The sequence below is a fragment of the Stegostoma tigrinum genome, chromosome 15 (genome assembly GCF_030684315.1).
Source record: "Stegostoma tigrinum isolate sSteTig4 chromosome 15, sSteTig4.hap1, whole genome shotgun sequence".
NCBI lineage: Eukaryota > Metazoa > Chordata > Chondrichthyes > Orectolobiformes > Stegostomatidae > Stegostoma > Stegostoma tigrinum.
In genome coordinates this window covers 43,907,522-43,930,084 of record NC_081368.1, presented here as the reverse complement: position 1 = coordinate 43,930,084, position 22,563 = coordinate 43,907,522, and the positions used below count along the sequence as shown (strand labels likewise).

The following is a 22,563-nucleotide window of genomic DNA, read 5'->3' as shown; positions in this document are numbered from 1 at the left end:
ACATATGAAGACAGACTCCAGTTCATTGGGAGGGAAAGATTACCTTCAAAGGTGATCTAAATTCTTGAACTGAAGAAAATTGTGTGAGCGGGATCTAATATAGAACACTGTGAACCGCACTTCTCAAATGTACGCTTTACTTTCTTAACTCTGTTCGGTTAATCAAGATATTCTATATAAATTGTCAAATGCAGGTTCCTCTGTATTCTAGAGAAAATCATCAGTTTTGCACATGCTGATGAACAGCTGACAAATTATCATCCAAACTGGACACACAATATTTAAAACATGTTGAATTTTAAATGCTGTGTTTTATTTAAATGCAAGAAGGCAGACACTGTCCTGCCACTGGAAATCCTGGACAGTAAACTCGTCTCACGTCACATTTCTGGCCAAAGCAGCTCATAAGAACTTGGATTAGACAGTAAGTGACAAATAAATACAAATTGCACTGTATTTGGTCATCTAGGGCATCATGGTGGCCATGATGGACCATGAAATCATAAGCTATCCATTGGGACAGCAGGTATGCCTCGCCTGCTGTGTTCCCCAAGCTCCACACTGTGTTATCTTAGGTATAAATGTTAGTTGCTTTTAGGAGTTATATGGGAGCCAGTTACACGAAAGTGACATTTATACATATATACCAGTGTTTGGTATACACATTGATCTGATTTGCACTTCAGGTATTGTCAACGATTTTGTTGTAGACCTGTGAGAGAGTGTGTGTGTGTCTCTCTCTCCCCCCCCCGCCTTTTAAATGCATCACACCATTAAAGAAATCGAAACACAAACTTCAGTCCTCACTAACCATCACCTTCTTGAGTCCTCGACTAGGTTGCTGTCATTTAAAATCCTGCGATCACCCTTAAAAAATAGCCTAGTCAAAAACATGAATGGCATTCATCATACCAAATGGCCATCATATTTTCTTTCTAAGTTCCACCCCCCTGCAAATATGCCATGACTTTTGCACGACATTCCTATGACAAATCATTGTCCTCATCTATGTTCCTTGCTGGAATTCCTACAAGACAAGATGAGAATAGCAGTCAATTATTCTTTGATATCTTACATAATTGAACTCCCCACCAGACTCTCAATGAAGGAAGTTCATTTATGCTGTTGGTACTTTTACATACTTTCTTAACATCAGTTGAATGTTTTAGCAAATGAAAAAAAGGACATTTAGCAATGAATAAATAATGTGCACTGAATGTTTCAATAATGGGGACATAATTACTCACACCATACACAGAGAGAGAGCGCGAGAGAGAGAACACGTGAGACCGATTGGGAATTGAACCCGCGATGATGTTGGTGTCAACCTGCATTTGCAAAGCAGCCATCCAGCCAACTGAACTAACTGTTCTATAGAATTAAATGATGGCTACAAAGCCAAATCTGAATAAGCAGTAATAACTGCAACCAGAAAGCCAATTCATTTGTTTTACACCTTGTAGAAATCAACAAGCTTCCCTATCACTATCTCCATAGCAAGCCATCCTAGACTAGCATTGTGTAACAATGTTGCTAACTAATTCCCAACATTGTGATGCAAGATCCTTTGGGGAAGAGTGACCATAATAAGGTAGAATTCTTAGACACAGAGTAACACAATTAAAACTGAAACTAGGGTCCTGAACTTAAAGAAAGCTAACTTTGATGGTATGAGGCATGCATTGGCTAGGACAAACTGGCCAAGGATGCTTAAGGGGTTGACAGTGGTTATGCAATGGCAGATATTTAGAGAACTCATGGATAAACTTCAACAGCTGTACATTCCTGTCAGGCATAAGAGTAAAACAGGGAAGGTGGCTCAACCATGGCTAAGAAGGGAAATCAGGAACAGTGTTAAAACCAAAGAAGAGGTGTATAAATTGGCCAGAGAAAGCAGCAAACCCAAGGAAAGGGAGAAATTTAAAATTCAGCAGAGAACAACGGGTTTAATTTGGAAAGGGAAAATAGAATATGAAAGTAAGATTGCGGAAAACGTAACAACTGACTGCAGAAGTTTCCATAGATATGTGAAGAGAAAAAGACTGGAGGAGACAAATGTAGGTCTCTTGCAGTTAGAATCAGGTGAATTCATAATGAACAAAGAGATGGCAGACTAGTCAAACAAATATTTTGAATTTATCTTCACTAAGGAGGATACAAATAATCTACAGGAAATGCTAGGGGACCAAGGGTCAAGCACGAAAGAGGAACTGAAAGAAATCCTTATTAGTCAGGAAATGGAATTAGGGAAATTGATGGGATTAAAACCTGATAAGTCCCCAGAGCCTGATGCATCCCAGAGTACTTAAGGGAGTGGCCCTAAAATAAAGGATGCATTGGTGATCATTTTCCAGCATTCTGTAGACTCTGGAAGAGTTCCAACAGACTGTACGGTAGTTAATATAACTTGCTCCCTTTTCAAAACAAAAGGGACAAAGAAAATGAGAAATTATAGGCTTATTAGCCTGACATCGGTAGTGGGGAAAATGCTGGAGTCAATCATTAAGGATGTAATAACAGCATTTGAAAGTGGTGACTCAAATGGTCCTAGCCAGCATGGATTCACTAAAGGTAAATGAGACTTAACAAATCTTCTGGAATTTTTTCAGGATGTGACCAGTAGTGTCGACAATGGTGAATCAGTAGATGTTGCGTATCTGGACTTCCAAAAGGCTTCTGACGAGGTTCCACACAAGACATTAGTAAGGAAAATTAAAGCTCATGGTATCGGAGGTAATGCATTGACATGGATAGAGAACTGGTTGGCAGACAGGAAGCAGAGTATTGCAGATGGCACCAAGCTGGGTGGCAGTGTGTGCTGTAAGAGGATGCCAAGAGGCTGCAGGGTGACTTGCACAGACTGGCTGAGTGGACGAATACTTGGCAAATGCAATATAATGTGGATAAAATCGTATCAGAGATAATTGGAACTGCAGATGCTGGAGAATCCGAGATAACAAAGTGTGGAGCTGGATGAACACAGCAGGCCAAACAGCATCTTAGCTCCTAAGATTCTGCTTGGCCTGTTGGTTCATCCAGCTTCACACTTTGTTATCTCTTAATGTGGATAAATGTGAGGTTATCCACTTTGGTGGCAAAAACAGGAAGGCAGATTATTATCTGAATGGTGGTAGTTTAGGAAAAAAAGTGAGGTGCAACAAGACCTGGGTGTCATGGTGGAACAGTCGCAGGGGGTTGGCATGCAGGCGCAGCAGGCAGTGAGGAAAGCTAGTGGCATGCTGGCCTTCATAGTGAGACGATTTGAGTATAGGAGTAGGGATGCCTTGCTGCAGTTATATGGGGCAAAGGTGAGGCCACACCTAGAGCAGTGCATGCAGTTTTAGCCTCCTAGTCTGAGGAGTGACATTCTTGCTATTGAGGCGAGTCCAGTGAAGGTTTACCAGACTGATTCCCGGAATAGCTGGACTGACGTATGAGCAAAGACCAGATCGACTGGACTTATTTTCACTGGAATTTAGAAGAATGCTCCCCAGTGCTGGGGACGTCAAGAACAAAGGGCTGCAGTCTAAGAATAAGGCATAAGCCATTCAGGACTGAGATGAGGAAGAATTTTTTTAATTCAGAGTCGTGAACCTGTGGAATTCTCTCCCACAAGCAGCTGTTGGGGCCAGTTCATTAGATATATTCAAGAGGGAGCTGGATGTGACCTTTGCAGCTAAAGGGGTCAAGGGGTATGGGGAGAGCGTGGATATGGGATACTGAGATTGCATGATCAACCACGATTGTATTGAATGGTGGTGCAGGCTGGAAGGCCAAATGGCCTACTCCTGCACCTATTTTCTATGTTCCTATCACTTAAAACATACATAAATTGTAACATTCAGAGATCTATATGTGGCAGTGTTTGCATAACAAAAAACGATGTAATTATCAAGTATTTTAAAGCAACGTATCTTTGTATCGGGACTGGATGCGCTAATGTTATTCATACAAATTGAAATCCCCATCAATCCATCCAGCTATACTGTTTTAAAAAAGAAGGCAGTATTCCTCTATGGGAAAGCACCAAGTCTTGATCGCTTTCATTCTCCATTACAATGCATGACACTTGGAAAGAGAGCTCACTGTATATGTCCACATATTGTGGTGGTCTTTAATATATGCTTTTCCATAGCACTGTGAAAGTCAAAATATACAACACACTGTTCAGGGAAATCAGTGTAATGTTTGCACCATTGTTCAGGACCCCATGAAGACTGAAGAATGTGCACACACTGGACAAAAATTCTATCAGCAACCTTTTGTTCAAGGATACCTTGTAAAATCTTTGCATTTATTCAAAACAGAATTCCGAGACTTTTTTTTCCCTTCAGGTATTTTTTGTATTTAAAACAAACTGGCATTAGGGCACCTAGAATGACTAGACCTCAAAGATTTCTTACACTTCACGTCATCAGTTGAAGAATAGCTCATAAAATGTCCTGCTGTGGTTCCCTGGAGTGGAACAGGGTTGGAGAGAGTTTAGAATTATACAGCGCAGAGGATGCCCTTCAGCCATCTGGTTTGCACTTGCATGAGAAACATCAGACCTTCAACCTAATCCCAATTTAGTCTCCTATAGTTAAGATACAATTATTGCACATTAGCAATTAGATATAGGTTGTTATAGAGACTTTGAGGAGGACCAGATGTTTGGTCTTTTTCAAGATCCTAAGTTGTTCTGTCCACAGATCTATATGACATTATCATTACATGTAATACTGAGTACCAGAAGCATTAACTCTTTCTGACTGATATATAACAAATTACAGTCAAAGTTTATTTCACTGATTCAAATGAAAATGAGCTTTAGCAGGAAACATCTACTTCTGTTAGACTGACCTCAAAAGATTACTTTTCACTGCAGTATTAGATTGGGTGTAAACTGGTTCAACTGAAATCCAATAATGGATTGGGCAAGTGATAAAACTTTGCTTTTGTCTCTGCTGTTTTTTTTGAAAAACAAAGAGAAAAGATTCCAAGATCACAAAGAAAAAGATAATCTACTCAGTCTTTTTACCCACACTAACTAGAATGACTGCCTGCATATCAAGGTTACTGGAAGTATCAGGATACAAATAAAACTAGAAACAAATCAAAGATAATGGGAACTGCAGATGCTGGAGATTCCAAGATAATAAAATGTGAGGCTGGATGAACACAGCAGGCCAAGCAGCATCTCAGGAGCACAAAAGCTGACGTTTCGGGCCTAGACCCTTCATCAGAGAGGGGGATGGGGGGAGGGAACTGGAATAAATAGGGAGAGAGGGGGAGGCGGACCGAAGATGGAGAGTAAAGAAGATAGGTGGAGAAGGTGTGGGTGGGGAGGTAGGGAGGGGATAGGTCAGTCCAGGGAAGACGGACAGGTCAAGGAGGTGGGATGAGGTTAGTAGGTAGCTGGGGGTGCGGCTTGGGGTGGGAGGAAGGGATGGGTGAGAGGAAGAACCGGTTAGGGAGGCAGAGACAGGTTGGACTGGTTTTGGGATGCAGTGGGTGGGGGGGAAGAGCTGGGCTGGTTGTGTGGTGCAGTGGGGGGAGGGGATAAACTGGGCTGGTTTAGGGATGCAGTGGGGGAAGGGGAGATTTTGAAACTGGTGAAGTCCACATTGATACCATATGGCTGCAGGGTTCCCAGGCGGAATATGAGTTGCTGTTCCTGCAACCTTCGGGTGGCATCATTGTGGCAGTGCAGGAGGCCCATGATGGACATGTCATCAAGAGAATGGGAGGGGGAGTGGAAATGGTTTGCGACTGGGAGGTGCAGTTGTTTGTTGCGAACTGAGCGGAGGTGTTCTGCAAAGCGGTCCCCAAGCCTCCGCTTGGTTTCCCCAATGTAGAGAAAGCCGCACCGGGTACAGTGGATGCAGTATACCACATTGGCAGATGTGCAGGTGAACCTCTGCTTAATGTGGAATGTCATCTTGGGGCCTGGGATGGGGGTGAGGGAGGAGGTGTGGGGACAAGTGTAGCATTTCCTGCGGCTCCTCCCACTTCCTACAGACTAAGGGGGTGGGCATGGGCACCCGCATGGGCCCCAGCTATGCCTGCCTCTTTGTAGGTTACGTGGAACAGTCCATCTTCCGCACCTACACAGGCCCCCAAACCCCACCTCTTCCTCCGGTACATTGATGACTGTATCGGCGCCGCCTCTTGCTCCCCAGAGGAGCTCGAACAGTTCATCCACTTCACCAACACCTTCCACCCCAACCTTCAGTTCACCTGGGCCATCTCCAGCACATCCCTCACCTTCCTGGACCTCTCAGTCTCCATCTCAGGCAACCAGCTTGTAACTGATGTCCATTTCAAGCCCACCGACTCCCACAGCTACCTAGAATACACCTCCTCCCACCCACCCTCCTGCAAAAATTCCATCCCCTATTCCCAATTCCTCTGCCTCCGCCGCATCTGCTCCCACGATAAGACATTCCACTCCCGCACATCCCAGATGTCCAAGTTCTTTAAGGACCGCAACTTCCCCCCCACGGTGATTGAGAACGCCCTTGACCGCGTCTCCCGCATTTCCCGTGACACATCCCTCACACCCCGCCCCCGCCACAACCGCCCCAAGAGGATCCCCCTCGTTCTCACACACCACCCTACCAACCTCCGGATACAACGCATTATCCTCCGACACTTCCGCCATTTACAATCCGACCCCACCACCCAAGACATTTTTCCATCCCCACCCCTGTCTGCTTTCCGGAGAGACCACTCTCTCCGTGACTCCCTTGTTCGCTCCACACTGCCCTCCAACCCCACCACACCCGGCACCTTCCCCTGCAACCGCAGGAAATGCTACACTTGTCCCCACACCTCCTCCCTCACCCCCATCCCAGGCCCCAAGATGACATTCCACATTAAGCAGAGGTTCACCTGCACATCTGCCAATGTGGTATACTGCATCCACTGTACCCGGTGCGGCTTTCTCTACATTGGGGAAACCAAGCGGAGGCTTGGGGACCGCTTTGCAGAACACCTCCGCTCAGTTCGCAACAAACAACTGCACCTCCCAGTCGCAAACCATTTCCACTCCCCCTCCCATTCTCTTGATGACATGTCCATCATGGGCCACCTGCACTGCCACAATGATGCCACCCGAAGGTTGCAGGAACAGCAACTCATATTCCGCCTGGGAACCCTGCAGCCATATGGTATCAATGTGGACTTCACCAGTTTCAAAATCTCCCCTTCCCCCACTGCATCCCTAAACCAGCCCAGTTCATCCCCTCCCCCCACTGCACCACACAACCAGCCCAGCTCTTCCCCCCCACCCACTGCATCCCAAAACCAGTCCAACCTGTCTCTGCCTCCCTAACCGGTTCTTCCTCTCACCCATCCCTTCCTCCCACCCCAAGCCGCACCCCCAGCTACCTACTAACCTCATCCCACCTCCTTGACCTGTCCGTCTTCCCTGGACTGACCTATCCCCTCCCTACCTCCCCACCCACACCTTCTCCACCTATCTTCTTTACTCTCCATCTTCGGTCCGCCTCCCCCTCTCTCCCTATTTATTCCAGTTCCCTCCCCCCATCCCCCTCTCTGATGAAGGGTCTAGGCCCGAAACGTCAGCTTTTGTGCTCCTGAGATGCTGCTTGGCCTGCTGTGTTCATCCAGCCTCACATTTTATTATCCTAGAAACAAATCAAAATAGTTACAACACTGAATGTGGCTATTTGGCCTATCATGTACGTACTGGTGCTCCAAAAGCGACTCAGTCGCATTTTACCAACGTAACTTTGCAACTGTTTTCCCTTAAATTAATTATCTAATTTTTTGTCTTGAAAACCATGATTTAATTTCCTTCTACCATACTGACAAGCAAAACATTTCAGATTGTGACCACCCATTGTGTGAATGCAGATTTTTTTTTTCCCCCTCATGACACTGTTGGTTCTTTTATAATTCACCTTAAACTGGATCCATCTCATTTTCAATGCTATCAAAATTGACAGCTTCTCCCTGCCCACACTTTCAATACACCTCATGATTTTGAACCCCTCAATCAACTATTGTCTCAACCTTTTCTCCAAGAAGAGTTCCAATATAAGAGTCCATAGAGTCATACAGCGTGGAAACAGACCTTTTCGTACAGCCAGTCAACACCAACCATTTTCCCAAACTAAACTAGTCCCAACCACTTGCACTTGGCCCATATCCCTCCAAATCTTTCCTATTCATGACCTTATCCAAATGTCTTGTAAACATTTTAACTGTACCTGCATCCACCACTTTCTCGGGCAGTTCATTCTACACATATGCCACCCTGTGTAAAAACATTTACCCCCTCACCTCTTTTAAAATCTGTCTCCTCGCACCTTAAAAAAGACTGCCCTCTAATTTTGAACTCACCCACCCTAGGGAAAATACCCTCATCATTCACCTCATCTACGTTCCTAAGATTTTATAAACCTCTCTAAACGTCATCTCTCAACCTCCTATGCTCCAGTGAAAGGAAGTCCCAGCTTTTCCAGTCTATTTTTATATCTCAAACCCTCCTTTCCTGGTAACATCCTTCCTGAACCCTCTACTTAATAATATCTTTCCTATAACAGGGCAATCAAAACTGCTTACAGTACTCCAGAAGAGGCCTCAACAATGTCGTGTACAATCTCAACATGATGTCCCAATTCCTACACTCAAAGGTCTGGACAATCAATCAAGGCAAGTACACGAAAAGCCTTCTTAACCATCCTGTCTACCAGTGATGCAAATTTCAAAGAACTACGAACCTGGTGGATAAGGTTGTAAACAAAGCATATGGTGTTTTGGCTTTCATTAACAGGGGGATCGAGTTTAAGAGCAGCGAGGTTATGCTGCAGTTCTCCAAAACCCTGCTGAGACCACACTTGGAATATTGTGTCCAGTTCTGGTCGCCCTATTATAGGAAAGATGTGGAGGCTTTGGAGGGGGTGCAAAGGAGGTTTACCAGGATGCTGCTTGGACTGGAGGGCTTGTCTTACGAGGAGAGGTTGACTGAGCTCAGACTTTTCTCTCTGGAGAGAAGGAGGAAGAGAGGTGTCCTGATCGAGGTGTACAAGGTAATGAGAGGCATGAATAGAGTCGATAGCCAGAGACTTTTCCCCAGGGCAGGATTGACTGCCACGAGGGGTTATAGTTTTAAGGTGTTAGGAGGAAGGTATAGAGGAGACGTCAGAGGGAAGTTCTTCACTCAGAGCGTTGTGAGCGCATGGAACAGTTTACCAGTGGTAGTCGTGGGAGCAGAGTCATTAGTGACATTTAAGTGACCGCTGGACATGCACATGGACAGCAGTGAATTGAGGGGAATGTAGGTTAGGTTATTTTATTTTTGGATTAGGAATATTCCACGGCACAACATCGTGGGCCGAAGGGCCTGTACTGTGCTGTACTTTTCTATGTTCTATGAAGCCCTCAGTTTCTCTGTTCTACAACACTACCCAAGGATTTATTATTAAATTTTTAAAATCCTGCCCTTGTTTGTATTACCAAAATGCAATACCTCACGTTTATCCAAATTAAACTCCATCTGCCACTCCTCTCAGCCCACTGACCTAACTGATCCTTGTAATCTTAAATAACCTTCCTCACTGTCAGCTACACAAGTTTTCATGTCACCTGCAAACTTATTACCCACGCTGCCTATATGTTCTCATCCAAAACTTATTTATAAATGACAAAAGGTGGAAGAAGTACCAATCCCAGTGGAATACCACTGGTCACAGGCCTCCAGTTTGAAAAACAATCCTTCACCTCCATCTTCTGTTTCCTATCAAAAAGCTAATTTTGTATCCAATTGGCGTGCTCGCCCTGAATCCAATGTCATCTAATTTTACTGATTAGCCTACCATGCAGAATCTGGTCAAAGACTTTACTAAAGACCAAGTAAACAACTCTGCCCTCATCAGCCTGCCTGGTTACTTCTAAAAAAATTCAATCAAGTATGTGAAACACTATTTTCCTTGCACAAAACCATGCTTACTATCCCTAATCAACCCTTGCCTCTCCGAATGTATGGAAATCCTATCTTTCAGAATTACCTCCAGCAACATACCCACTGGCGTCAGCCTCACAGGTTTATAATTACAAAACTTCTCCTTACAGCCTTTCTTAAACAACGGCACAACATTAGCTACCCTCAAGTCCTCCGGTAGTTTACCCCTGTTTACAGATGATATAAATGTTTCTGCTAGAGGCTCTGCAATTTCCCCCTTAACTTCCCAAAATATTCTGGGATGCACAAGATCAGGTTTTGGAGATTTATTTACCTTTATGTTTTCTAAGACCTCTAGCACTACTACTGCTATCATGTGAACTATGTTCAAAACAACAATATTAATTTATAGAATGAGATCATAGAATCCCTACATTATGGAAACAGGCCCTTTGGCCCATCAAGTCCATACCAACTTTTACAGCATCCTATCCAGACCCATCGCCCTGTAACTCAGCTAATCTACACATCTATGAACTTTGTGGGCAATTTAGCATGGTCATTCCACCTAGCCTGCACATTTTTGGAGCGTGGGAGGAAACTGGAGCACCCAGGGGAAACCGAAGCACCCAGAAGAAACCCACGCAGACACAGGGAGAAGGTGCAAGTTCCATGCAGAACCCGGGTCTCTCGTGCTGTCTGGCAGCAGTGCGAACTACTGACCTACTGTGCCACCAATTCTAAATGAAGATGTATTGTACCCCTGAAAGCTTAAATATATATTTTAATTTCCCTGGGGTCTTCAGCATCTGTTTCTTTCTCAACAGTAAAAATTGATTCAAAATATTTGCTTAATATCTCTCTCAAATCCTGAGGTTCAACACAAAAAAAATTTTCTTAAACACATTTAACAAATTCTTCACCATCATAACCTTTAACACTATGGCAGTCGCAATCAAATTAAAATTAATCAATAAAAGTTAAAAATAAAAATGTAAAATTAAAATCACCTACTATTACAACCTTCCTATTCTTACATTTATTTGAAATCTCTCCACATATTTGCTTCTCAATTTCCCTGACTACTGGGAGGCCTGTACTACAATCCCATCAAGATGATCATCCCTTTCTTATTTCTAATTTCAACCCATATTTTCACTAAATGATCTTGCAGGAATAACTTCCTAATCACAGTATTGTTTTCCTGGGTCAAAAATGCTACACCCCCTCCTCTCGCCTCTCTTTCTATCATTCCTGTAATTGTAAAACCTAGACGATTGAGCTGCTAGTCCCGTCCTTCCTCAGCCAAGTTTTTGTAATATCGATGACATCCCAGTCCCGTGTCCCATACATGCCTGGAGTTTACCTGTACAGTATATTCATAAAAAAAAAACAATATAGCCAGACTAGCTGCATAACTAATGTTCTTCATCTTTGGAAGCATTTTTGTACATCTCTCTACCATACTCTTGAATTCCTTCTCCACGTTCACTAATGTTTCATGAAGGTTTACCAGATCTTCCTAGTTTGTACTCTAGTTTTATTTACAAATAACTTGTAAAGCTGTATAACAACCTACCCTGCCACCTTCAAATATTTGGCGCATATCATGTCCTGCTGCTTCCACAAACCTTGAGAATTGTATATCACCTCTCCTTATTCTCCCTACAAACATACCGCTTCAGTCTTCGCATTAAATTTCATCCACTAAATTTTACCCACTATCAGTCCAATCATGCCACCAACAATGTGCTCGAGTAGTCATCAATATCTTTCTCTTAGTTTATAATACTTTTAGGTTTGGCATCATCTTCAAATTGTGTCCTGCACGCCCAAAAGTAGAGCACAAGTATTCATCAAGCAGCAGCCCAGGATAAACATTTCTTTGATTCAAACTAAAGTTGTTCACCATTCCTGTTTGCTGTCACTCAGCCAACTTTGTATCGCAATATTTCATAGGATTTAAATATGCCACCACTTTCACTGTGCCATAAAAGCCCCAATACTTAAAAGCTTTAACTTGTAACATATTTCCTACGTAATTGAGATATTCATAGTCATTTAATCAAACTCCTCCAATCACTACTTTCATCAAGACAGCTTTACCCACCAGGACTTCATATTCATGTTTTACACCTGAACATCCCTTCCACATTTAGAAGTTTTGAACATGTAATTGCATTGCTTCCACGTAATTCAAATTGGCGCAGGACAAAAATTCACCTGGACACTGCAACTGATGAACTTTACTATGAAGATGCCAAGCATTTTTCAAACCATTATTATTTAGGATTATGTGCTTGTTTTTGACCAGCACAGATGTGATGGGCCAAAGGGCCTTTTTCTGTGCCATAGACCTCTATGACTATTACACTTCACTAAAATTCCAGTAGTGATGCACAATTAGCCCCAAATAGAAATTATTATCTAAAAACATCTAAGTAGTAACAAGATTCAGAGGAGCATATGTGCACAACGCTACAAGAGCCACTCAAAGTCTTCTTTTATCTTGAGACTAAATTCATCTACAGGGAAGGGGAGAAATAAAGCAGGCCTGTGTTGAGAAGGTAGCCAGAAAGGAACATTAGTCCCTTTAAATGCAGAAAGGGGGCAAATCATTTTTAGGAATGAGGAAATGGCAGAGCGGTTGAACAAATTCTGTGTGTCTGTCTTCATATTAGAACGCACAAATTACATAGCAGAGATACACAGCACCAAAGGAACTAATAGTTATTTTAGGTTCCTTCAAACAATGAGCAAAAAAAATTACAAAAATGTAATGGTTTGAAAGCTGACTAACCGCCAGGACCTGCTAGCCTGCATTCCAGGGTTCTAAAAGGAGCTGCTGGGAAAGTGAATGCATTGGTATAATTTTCAAAGTTCCCTAGATTCTAGGATGGGCCCAGCAAAGTATAAATTGCCAATCCTAACTCTGCTATTCAAAAAAAAGGAGAGAAAACAGGATCTTACAGACCAATTAACCTGACATTAATTGTTGGGAAAATTCTAGATTATTTTATAAAGTCTTAACAATGCATTTATAACCTTTTATAAGACCAGACACAGTTAGCAGGATTTTGTGAAAAGGAAATAGGGTTTGACAACTTTAACACTTTTTGAGGCTGTAATTAGAGGTTAACACAGAGGAGCCTGTTGATTCACACTTGCTTGAATTTTCAAAATCCATCTAATACGATGCCACACAAAGGGTAATAAGTAATTTACAGTTCTGGAAGTAAATATATTAGCTTGAACTTAGTAGGCAGAAAGCAAAACATAGGGATAAATGGGGTATTTTTAAGTTAGCAGACCACATCTATTGGAGAATCTCAAAGTTGACCCATTGGGCCGCAGGTATTTTCATTTACATTAATGATTTATAAAAGAAGTCCAGAAGTAAAGTATCCAAACTTGCTGAAAGTACAAAGTTAAAAAGAATCTAAAAATGCGAGGACACCCGGATGGGCATGTGAGTAGTAAGGGTTTAAAGGTATATGGGCCAAATGCTGGGAGGTTTGGTTGGCACAGATGAGTTAGACATAAGGTAACAAAGTGTGGAGCTGGATGAACACAGCAGGCCAAGCAGCATCTCAGGAGCACAAAAGCTGACGTTTCGGGCCTAGATCCTTCATCAGAGAGATGCTGCTTGGCCTGCTGTGTTCATCCAGCTCGACACTATGTTATCTTGGATTCTCCAGCATCGGCAGTTCCCATTATCACAGTTAGACGGAAGGGTCTGTTTCTGTCCTGTACAACTCTATGACATAAGGAGGCTGCAAAATGACAGAAACAAGCTAAATGGCTAAGTATGAAGTTGACGGATTGAGTATAAAGTGGGGAAGTTGGAAGCTATTCACTTCAGTGGAAAAATTGAATATTTTTAAAAGGTGTGAGAAGCTCATAAAATGCTGACATTCAGAGAGATATGTGGGTGTGCTTGCACAAGGAAAATTAAAAGTTAGTATGGAGGTACAGCAAGCAATGAAGGCAAAAGGTATGATGGTCATTATTCTTGAACTGCAGTCTTGAAGTCTTGCTGAGCCTGTATAAGACTGAGATGAGATCACACTTGAAGTACAACGTGCAGTTTTAATCTCAACATCTAAAGAAAGGATAGAAAGCAGTACAGTGAATATTCACCAAATTCTTCTCCTGGAAGAAGAGAGTTGCCTGATGACAAGAGGCTATTTAAAGTGAGCCTATGCTTTCTGGAATTTAGAAGAACAAGAGGCGATCTCACTGAAACATCTGAGAGGGTTTGACATGGCAGGCACAGAGAAGTTGCTTTTCACATCTGGCAGTCTCAAAATTAGAGGGGCCGAGCCTTGGGATAAGGGGTTGATCATTTATGACCAAGGTAAGTTTCCTTACATTGAGTGTTTTGAATTCCCTCCACCCTAAGATATCGCATGCTCCATAATGAATTGTATTCAAGGCTAATCTCTAAGAAAATTAAGGGACCTGTAGTGCAGGAGTAAAGTATAATTGAGGCAGATTAGCCATGGCTGTAGCAAACGGCAGAGCAGGCTCTAAGGGTCAAATGGTTGACTTCTGATCTTATTTCTTCAGCCACAATGCACTGAAGTTCCTCAGCAGGTGAAGTGATGATATAAATACAGCATTGAGTTATTTGTCAAGTCCCATATTTAAACATTTTATAAAGTCAGCGTGACAACTTAACTATTTCCTACACCAGTTGTTTTATTTGAGGCATCTTTGCTTGTGGCATATGACTATCATAGAAAGTTGCGCAGAAGTTTGAGAAAATTTTTAAGAAGTTGTAAAAGACCCTGAGCTTTACAAATAGAGGGATGAAGTACAAAGCTTGCAGACTATTTATGGAATATATTTCTCAAAAATAGCTCTGCCCTAGCTGGAGTATTGTGTTTAATTCTGAGCATACCATTTCAGGATGGAATGAAAGTCTTCAAAAAAAAAGAGTCCGGTAAACAACACCGAACATGATCCCTGGGACTTTAGTCAGGTGGACTAATTGAGAAGCTGAAGATGTTCCACTTACTGCTGAGAAGGTTGACAGGAGATTTAATTATAGCATTCAAAGCAAATTAGTGTATATACAGTAGATAGACAAAAATTCTTCCAATTGGCTGAAAGGTCAAGAACCAGAAGACGCCAATTTAAAATGAGTAACAAAAAAGCCAATGGCAACATAGGGAAGAGCTTTGTTACATAGTGTGTGCTTAGGACTTAGAAGATACTTGCTGAAAACATGTTGGAGATCAATTCAATTACTGCTTTTAAATGGATCTGGATAAGCACCTGGAGAGGAAAAATGTTCATATTCTTGTGAAGGGGCAAAAGAGTGAGGCCAGCTGAGTTGCTTTAAAATTTGTATAACTTTTTTATCTAAATGTTATTTTTATCCAAATAACCACTGTATTATTGCCAAGTACCTAAGCAGTATGGGTGTGTGCATAATTTGCCAAGCGCTTCAGGAATGTTCTTTAACAAGAATTACTTTTACACTTCACAACCAGGGTCTGAAAAATTATCTAAAGCAGTTTAAGATCTCCTACCATGCTTTACCAAAATTCAATTGCACTTGTTTTCTCATTTTATTGATGACTGATCTTCTTAATTCAGAGAAATGTCAAAAACATGAAAAGTGTCATTAACTAACTAATCCATCTTTCTATTATGATCAAAATACAAAGCCAATTTAAAATAAACATTTCAGGCTGTTTGCAACTAGTTCACTGCTTTGAGCTAGACTGACTTCTTAAGAGGCTGTTATAGTGCAATGGTAGTATCCCTACCTCTAAGTCGGCAGGTTCAAGTTCCACCTACTCCAGTGGTGTATAATAACATCTCTGAACAATTTCTGAAACAGTTGTTTAGAAAGTATCGAGAGCATGTTCTGATAAGACATTGACTTTAGAATGAAACTAATTTTAAAATGAGGAATTGAAAAGATCTAAGTTTGAAATGAAAGCTACTTTCACATATTAATGCTTATTTACTGGTACATTAGTCAATCCAGACTAAACCTGAAAAGCTATATTCTCAAATCTTACACAAGGCAACCAAGTGGAAGAAATAAGTTGCATCTTTTGACAAACAGGTTAAAAAGTCTGAGTTAAGTATCCATTAGAATTTACATTATTGTTTAGTCAAAATTTGCTATGGTCCAAATAGCAGCAGCGAAAACAATAACGTGTTTTGATAAACAAACTGCTTGTCATTTTGAACTCCAGAAGACAAAAAACCCTGGTTACGTATATTTAACAGAACTGTACAGTGGGCAGTTTCCATGTTACTATATTTCCTTCCTCTCCTCCTGAAGGTATTGATGTTGCCTCCCTGGCCAGTTAGTTTAGATGGTTAGAGCATGATGATAATAATGCCAAGGTTGTGGCTTCAAACACCATACTGGTCAATCCTGCTAGCTTCCAACTGCGATTTTGTGACCATCATGGCGACACAGTGGTTAGCACTGCTGCCTCACTTATCGAAAGATAAATCCAGATTTCAAAGGGTTAAATTGTCTCACTTAATAATTTGAAAAAAACTAACAGTCATGAGTAAATTTGAAATTTGGTTGTTGACGACTAGGTGGACTTTGGTCTTTTCTTAGTAGAATTCTCTCCTTTAAGCTTTCTTTGTTTTCTGTTCTTTTCTCCGGGGGGGGGGGGGGGGGGGGGAGAGAGAGAGAGAGAGAGAGAGAGGAGAGACAGAGAAAAAGAGAGAGAGAAAAGAGAGAGAGAAAAGAGAAAAGAGAAGAGAGAGAGACACACACACAAAAAAAGTGAGATAGAGAAATAAAGGTTTTCAGTTGCCCTGCTGTGGGTGATTCTCCTTGCTGACTGGCATTTAAGAGGGTTTTAACAACCTGTAATTCAGTTTGAGAGCTGATGTCGTGCAGAATTTCCTCAACTCAAAAAAAAAGACTCAGTGCTGCTCAGTCACAAACTCGCTCACTAAATACGTCAAAAAGCAACATCGTATTGCACAGTTCAAAATTGCAGAGCACTTGATTTTTAAGTGGAAAAACTCTCATAACAATTCAATTATATATCTATCTGTCCAACTTTCATTTTTAATCGTCCCAAAAAGCAAAAATGTGTCATCATTTAAAATTGACGAGATCCAACTTGTACTCTAGTTCTGACTTTGCAAGCCATAAAACATAAATAAGACTCCACTCTCCTCAGTTAGATCTACTGCATTAAAAGGTGGAATTGATCTTTTCTAACTCAGGTGCCTATGGTAGAAGGCTTTTATTGCATCACTTTATGATGCAGCCCAAAATTTATGCAATCTCCCATCTTTCTTTGGCCAACCCTATCCACAAACTCTTCTATTCTTTCCTTCCCTTATGTGTTTATACAGCTTCCTCTCAAATGCATCTAACATACTCACCTCAACATTTTTTTGCGTTACAGAAATTCCTCCTAAGATGAAAAGTAATTCTAACAATTTTTTAAATGAAGAAGTTTCTTTAGATCTCTGAACTGGAATTATTGGTGATTCTCATTTTATAGCACCTAGCTGTGCAGTTCCACAGAAAAGTGGAAAGATTTTCTCTACATCGACCATTTCAAAACATAAATATGTTGCATATATTTATATAGAGCCATGATTTATACAAAAAAAATCCAGTAAATGAAATAACAGCTTTTTAGATGGCTGTATATTTGCATGTCCATAACCTCACCTATTTGAAAGTCATTTAATTGGAGTCAGCCTGTCTAGAGAATTCCAGAGACAACTACGTTTGGAGTGTGAATAGCCCATCATTTAAACCATTTACAAAGCTTCCAAACAGCCAGTTGGGTACTCGAGTAGGTAGGTACCAAGCCTTAGATGATATCACCTCAGACAGTGAGCACTGGGAGAAAGAAAGTCATCCACCCAGAATCTAATCATGGAGACCATGTGCCTGGAAGCCATGATCGCACTTTAGTAATTGGTCAGTTAGAAAGGGATGGTCATGCAACAAGCCGGCTAACCATTTTGTGTTTAAGAAACTACTTTTCTCCAGGCCACATAGAGCAGAAGAGATGCTGAAGTGCGACTTCTAAGTGGGGCAATCTCTCCCTCTCTGTCCAAACTCTGTTTAAACAATTTGCTATTCATTTGCCCTTATATCACAGGCAGTGATTTAAGAACCAACCTGGTAGCCGCTGATGCCATAAGAACAGAGCATTTATTTTACCTGTCCATATTTTCCAATGCACAACATTTTAAAAAAAAAGATGTTTTGGCACAATTGTCTTGTTCATCAATGAATGTCTGTGTATGCTTGGTGTTTTAAAAGGAGCAAAGCTTAAAGTCACATAATAGGAAATCAGTAATTTTTTTTCTATTGGTTGACGAAGTAGTGCATTTACAATAGTTATTTTCCAATTAATGATGAAACCCAGCACGAATTGTTTTTGTCCTGAGTAGCATTCAGGCAAATTGATCATTTCAGTGCGTTATTTAGGTAGTATAATCTTGTAATGGCTTATGGAATAGTGGACCTTGTTTATGGGTAAACTCTTCCCAACTGAGCTGTAACAGCAGGTTCATGGACATTGGTCCAGATGTTTCAATTCAATGGTAACTTTCTTTAGAATTACACACTTGTCTGTTGCTAATATGTTTTGGCCAAGATTCTAAGCCTGGCATGTCATAATACAATCATCAGAAAACTGGGGAGAAGTCCACTCAGTATTTCAGGACTTAAAAATCTCAAAGACTATTTGACAGTGATTGAGGAAAAGTGAGTGTGAGAGGCAAACGAAGGGCTGGTGTGGAAGGTGAGTAGGTAATGGGGTGGTATGCAGACTGGGTGAGGACGATAGATACCAGGCAAGTGGATGAGTGCCTAGAGTCTGTCAGAAGGTTGAATTGGAGGACCATTGTCTGGGTTAGTGGTAAGAGCTAATTATTTCCAGAGATAGGTCCGGGTCACATTTGGCAGATTGGGTCCAGGCTGGACCAGGGTGTTGGTCAGATCAAGTTGTGTCAAGTCAGTTTTGGGGAAAGGCAACGTTTATGGAGGCCTTGGAGAGACCTACACATGGATAGCTCAGGGGTGAGATTTTTTATTTAAATCAGAAGATTGAAAGCTGTCTGCTGGACCACTCAAAGTCTCACAGATACATAACAGAAAGGTTGTAATGATAGGTGATTTTAATTTTCCATTGACTGGGACTATTGTAGTGTTAAAGGTTTATGTGGTGAAGAATTTGTTAAATATGTGTTCAAGAAAATTTTCTTCATCAATATCTAAAATGTTTCTTCTAGTGAAAGAGCAAAATTTGACCTTCTCTTGGGTAATAAGGCAGGGCAAATGACTGAAGTGATAGTGGGGGAAACACTTTGGGTCTAGTGATTATTATTCCATGTGTTTTAAAATAGTAATGGAAAAGAAAAACCTTCCATACAAATTCAAGTCTTTAATTGGAGTAAGGCAGATTTTAATTGTAGGAGACAAGAATTTTCAAAAATTGAATGGAGCATACTGTTCGCAGGTAAAGGAAAGTCTGATAACAGGGAGGCAAAAGAGTTCAAAGTCATTGTGTTCTAGTCAGAGTGAAAGGTAAGACCCAAAGGATGAGAGAACAACAGGTGAATAAAGATATTGAGGTTCCAGTCAAGAATCTTAGACGTAGACAACAAGGTTCAAATGAATCTCTTGAAGAGTATAAAGGGACTACAGGCATTCTTAAGAGGGGGATCAGGTCAGCAAATAGAGGATATGAGATAGCCTTGGAAAATAAGGTAATATTAAATGATTATTTTGCATCAGCTTTTATTATGGAGAAAGAAACAGAGGCTAGAGAATTGAGGGAAATAAATATTGAAGTTTTGAAAACAGTTCACATGGTGACAGGAGAGGAAGGGCTGGAGATCTTAGAAAATATAAAAGGTGGATAAATCTCCAGTACTTGATCGAGTGTATCCTGGGTCACTGTGGGAAGCTCCCCTCGCAAAAATATTAGTATCATCTATAACTATGGGTGGAATGCCAGATGACTGGAGAGGGGCTAATGTTGTGCCTTTGTTTAAGAAGGGCTGTAAGGGGAAGACTGGGAACTATAGACCGGTGAGTCTGACTTTGGTGGTGGGTAAGTTGTTGAAAGTGATTCTGAAATTTAGGATTTATATATATTTTGGAGAGTAAGGTACAATTAGGGATAGTCAATCTGCACTTTTTTTTTAAATGAGGGAAGTAGAGTCTCACAAATTAATTGAGTTTTTTGAGCAAGTAGCCAAGAAGATTGATATGTGTCGAGTGGTAGACATTGCTTACTTGGACTCTAGTAAAGCCATTGACAAGGTTCCACCTGATAGACTAATTACTAAAGTTAGATGGCACAGGATTCAGGGTGAGCTTGCCAATTGGATACAAAAATAGCTTAACAGCAGAAGACAGAGTGACAGTGGAGGGTCACTTTTCAGGCTGGAGGTCTGTGACCAGTAGCATTCCACAGTGATCAGTACGGGGTACACTTTTGTTCGTCATTTATATAAATGATTTACATGAGAATATAGAAGGCATAGTTAGTAAGTTTGCAGATGACTCCAAAACTGGTGGCTTGGTCAACAGTGAAGAAGACTAAGATTACAAAGAGATCTTGATTAGTTAGGTCAATGGGCTGAAGACTGGCAGATGGAGTTTAATCTGGATAAATGTAAGATATTGCATTTTAGTAGAACAAACAAGGACAGCAATTACACAATCAAAAGGAAGGCCTTGAGGAGTGTTGTCGAACAGACAGGATTCAGGTACATAATTCTTTTAAGTTTGCAACACATGTAGATAGGGTGGTTGAGAAGGCATTTAGCAGGCTTGCCATCATTGCTCAGGCCTCTGAGTGACATTATGTTGAGGTTGTAAAGGAAATTGGTGAAGTGTCTTCTAGCATACCATGTCCAGTTCTCATTACCCTGTTATAGGAAGTATATTATAATGCTAGAGAGGGTTCACAAGAGATTTACCAGGATGTTACTGGGAATGGCGGGTTTGTATTATAAAGGGAAGTTGGAATAGGCTGGGACTTTATTCACTCAGAGGTAGGAGGTTGAGGGGTGACCTTATAGAGATTTATAAAATTAGGAGGGATAAAGTAAGGTGAATGGCAAGTATCTTTTCCCTGGGGTAGGGGATTTCAAGATCAAGGGGCATATTTCTAAGGTGAGAGGAGAAAGAGTTAAAAAAGACACGAGGGGCATTTTTTATTAAAAGAGTGGTTTGTGTATGGAATGAACTTCCAGAGGATGTGGTGGATGTGGGTACAGTTATATTTAAAAGACATTTAGACAAGTGCACGAATAAGAAATGTTTGGAAGGACATGGGCCTGGTTTAGTTTGAGATTATGGTCGGCATGGTCTGGTTTGACCAAACGGTCTGTTTCTGTGCTGTATGGCTCTTTAATCTTTACTTGTTAAGATAAAAATGCAGTATATGCGACAACATTGCATCAGAAAATTATAGAATCCAGCCTGAAAATCAAAACCAAAAAATTGACACCTATTAATTTTACAATATTTTCCTAAATGAGATGTCTAAATCAAGAGCAATAAACTAATGTTTCATTTCTTAACATAAATACAGTAGTGCAAGATCTCAGCTTTTCAGTCAACCTTGCACTCACCAAGAAAATCAAACGCATTATTCAGATTTGACTCAAAGTACTCAGAACCAGGTAGAAGTACTTGTCTTAGCAATTCTCAAACCTAAAATGAGTTTACGAATATATAGCAAAGCCACTGTGAAATTATTGAGAAATAGCTTGGAACAAAGTGATCCCGTAATCCCCACATAAACGTTACTAGAGACTAAACATACAGAGTCACTGCCTTCAAGAACACAATCTTATCAGTAAACAAATCGTCCATTAACATTATTAAATATCATGTGACAAATCCCTGCCAAATTACTTCGCTGGCTGGATAAACTCACATCTGTTTGATCTGTTTGGGAATATTTGATACGAGATCTGGTTTTGGGTGAAGGAGTAATTCTGAAAGTCGAGAGAAGGTATTCGGTAGAAGGGGGAGAAACTGCAACACTTCAATACGCTAATGTTTGTATGCAACGGAAACAAACCCTGTTACAGGCATCACGGATGTAACTGATCAAATGAAGTACCGAGCTCAGGGCGTCCCACTGGAGATAAACTCGTGAAAACAAGATGAAATTTACAGGAGATGGACCGAAGAGGAAGTGACTGGAAAGAGACGAGTGAGTCACCGACCTGACAGCTGGAACCCTGCGCTGGTCCCTGTGCCCCTCCCCCAGCTCTATCCCGTGATTAGACCAGCGTTGTCCTCGGCAGCGGCAGCGGCAGCAGCAACATACCAGAGGCCAAGAGGGCAGGACAGGGCCGGCCTGGAACCCACACCGTTAAAGTTCCGACACATCACAACCTCCACTGCGACCTCCTCACCAACACCCCCGGAAGTGATAGCGGGGCCATGCAGTCACCATGGAAACCGGGCCTAGTCCATCGAGGGCAGTAGCTCACACTGATCTCAGCGAGAAAGGGGCTGAACAGATGGGTAAAAAGGCAGAGATATATTTGCATTCGTTTCCTTCAACTTTCGAGTTCGACATCCAGTATTTTATTCGTTTACATTTCCTTTCGAAATACTTGCGATTATAAAATGATATTTTATCAAGAATAGTGTCAAAGCGACT

The 22,563-nt window shown here is 41.3% G+C and overlaps 1 protein-coding gene across 4 annotated transcripts in view; it reads right to left on the bottom strand.

Moving 5' to 3' along the window:
* Positions 1–22,350, bottom strand: part of clcn5b (chloride channel, voltage-sensitive 5b) — a 136,915-nt gene extending 114,565 nt beyond the window's left edge. Inside the window, exon 1 of one of the 4 annotated variants that reach the window (XM_048544286.2) lies at positions 22,225–22,350. The gene's annotated coding sequence lies outside the window, so the exon portion shown is untranslated. Of the gene's footprint in view, positions 1–21,825; positions 21,927–22,014 lie in introns of those variants that run through there. The other 3 variants (XM_048544284.2, XM_048544287.2, XM_048544290.2) reach the window with 3 other exon arrangements.
* Between the last annotated feature and the right edge of the window lie 213 nt (positions 22,351–22,563).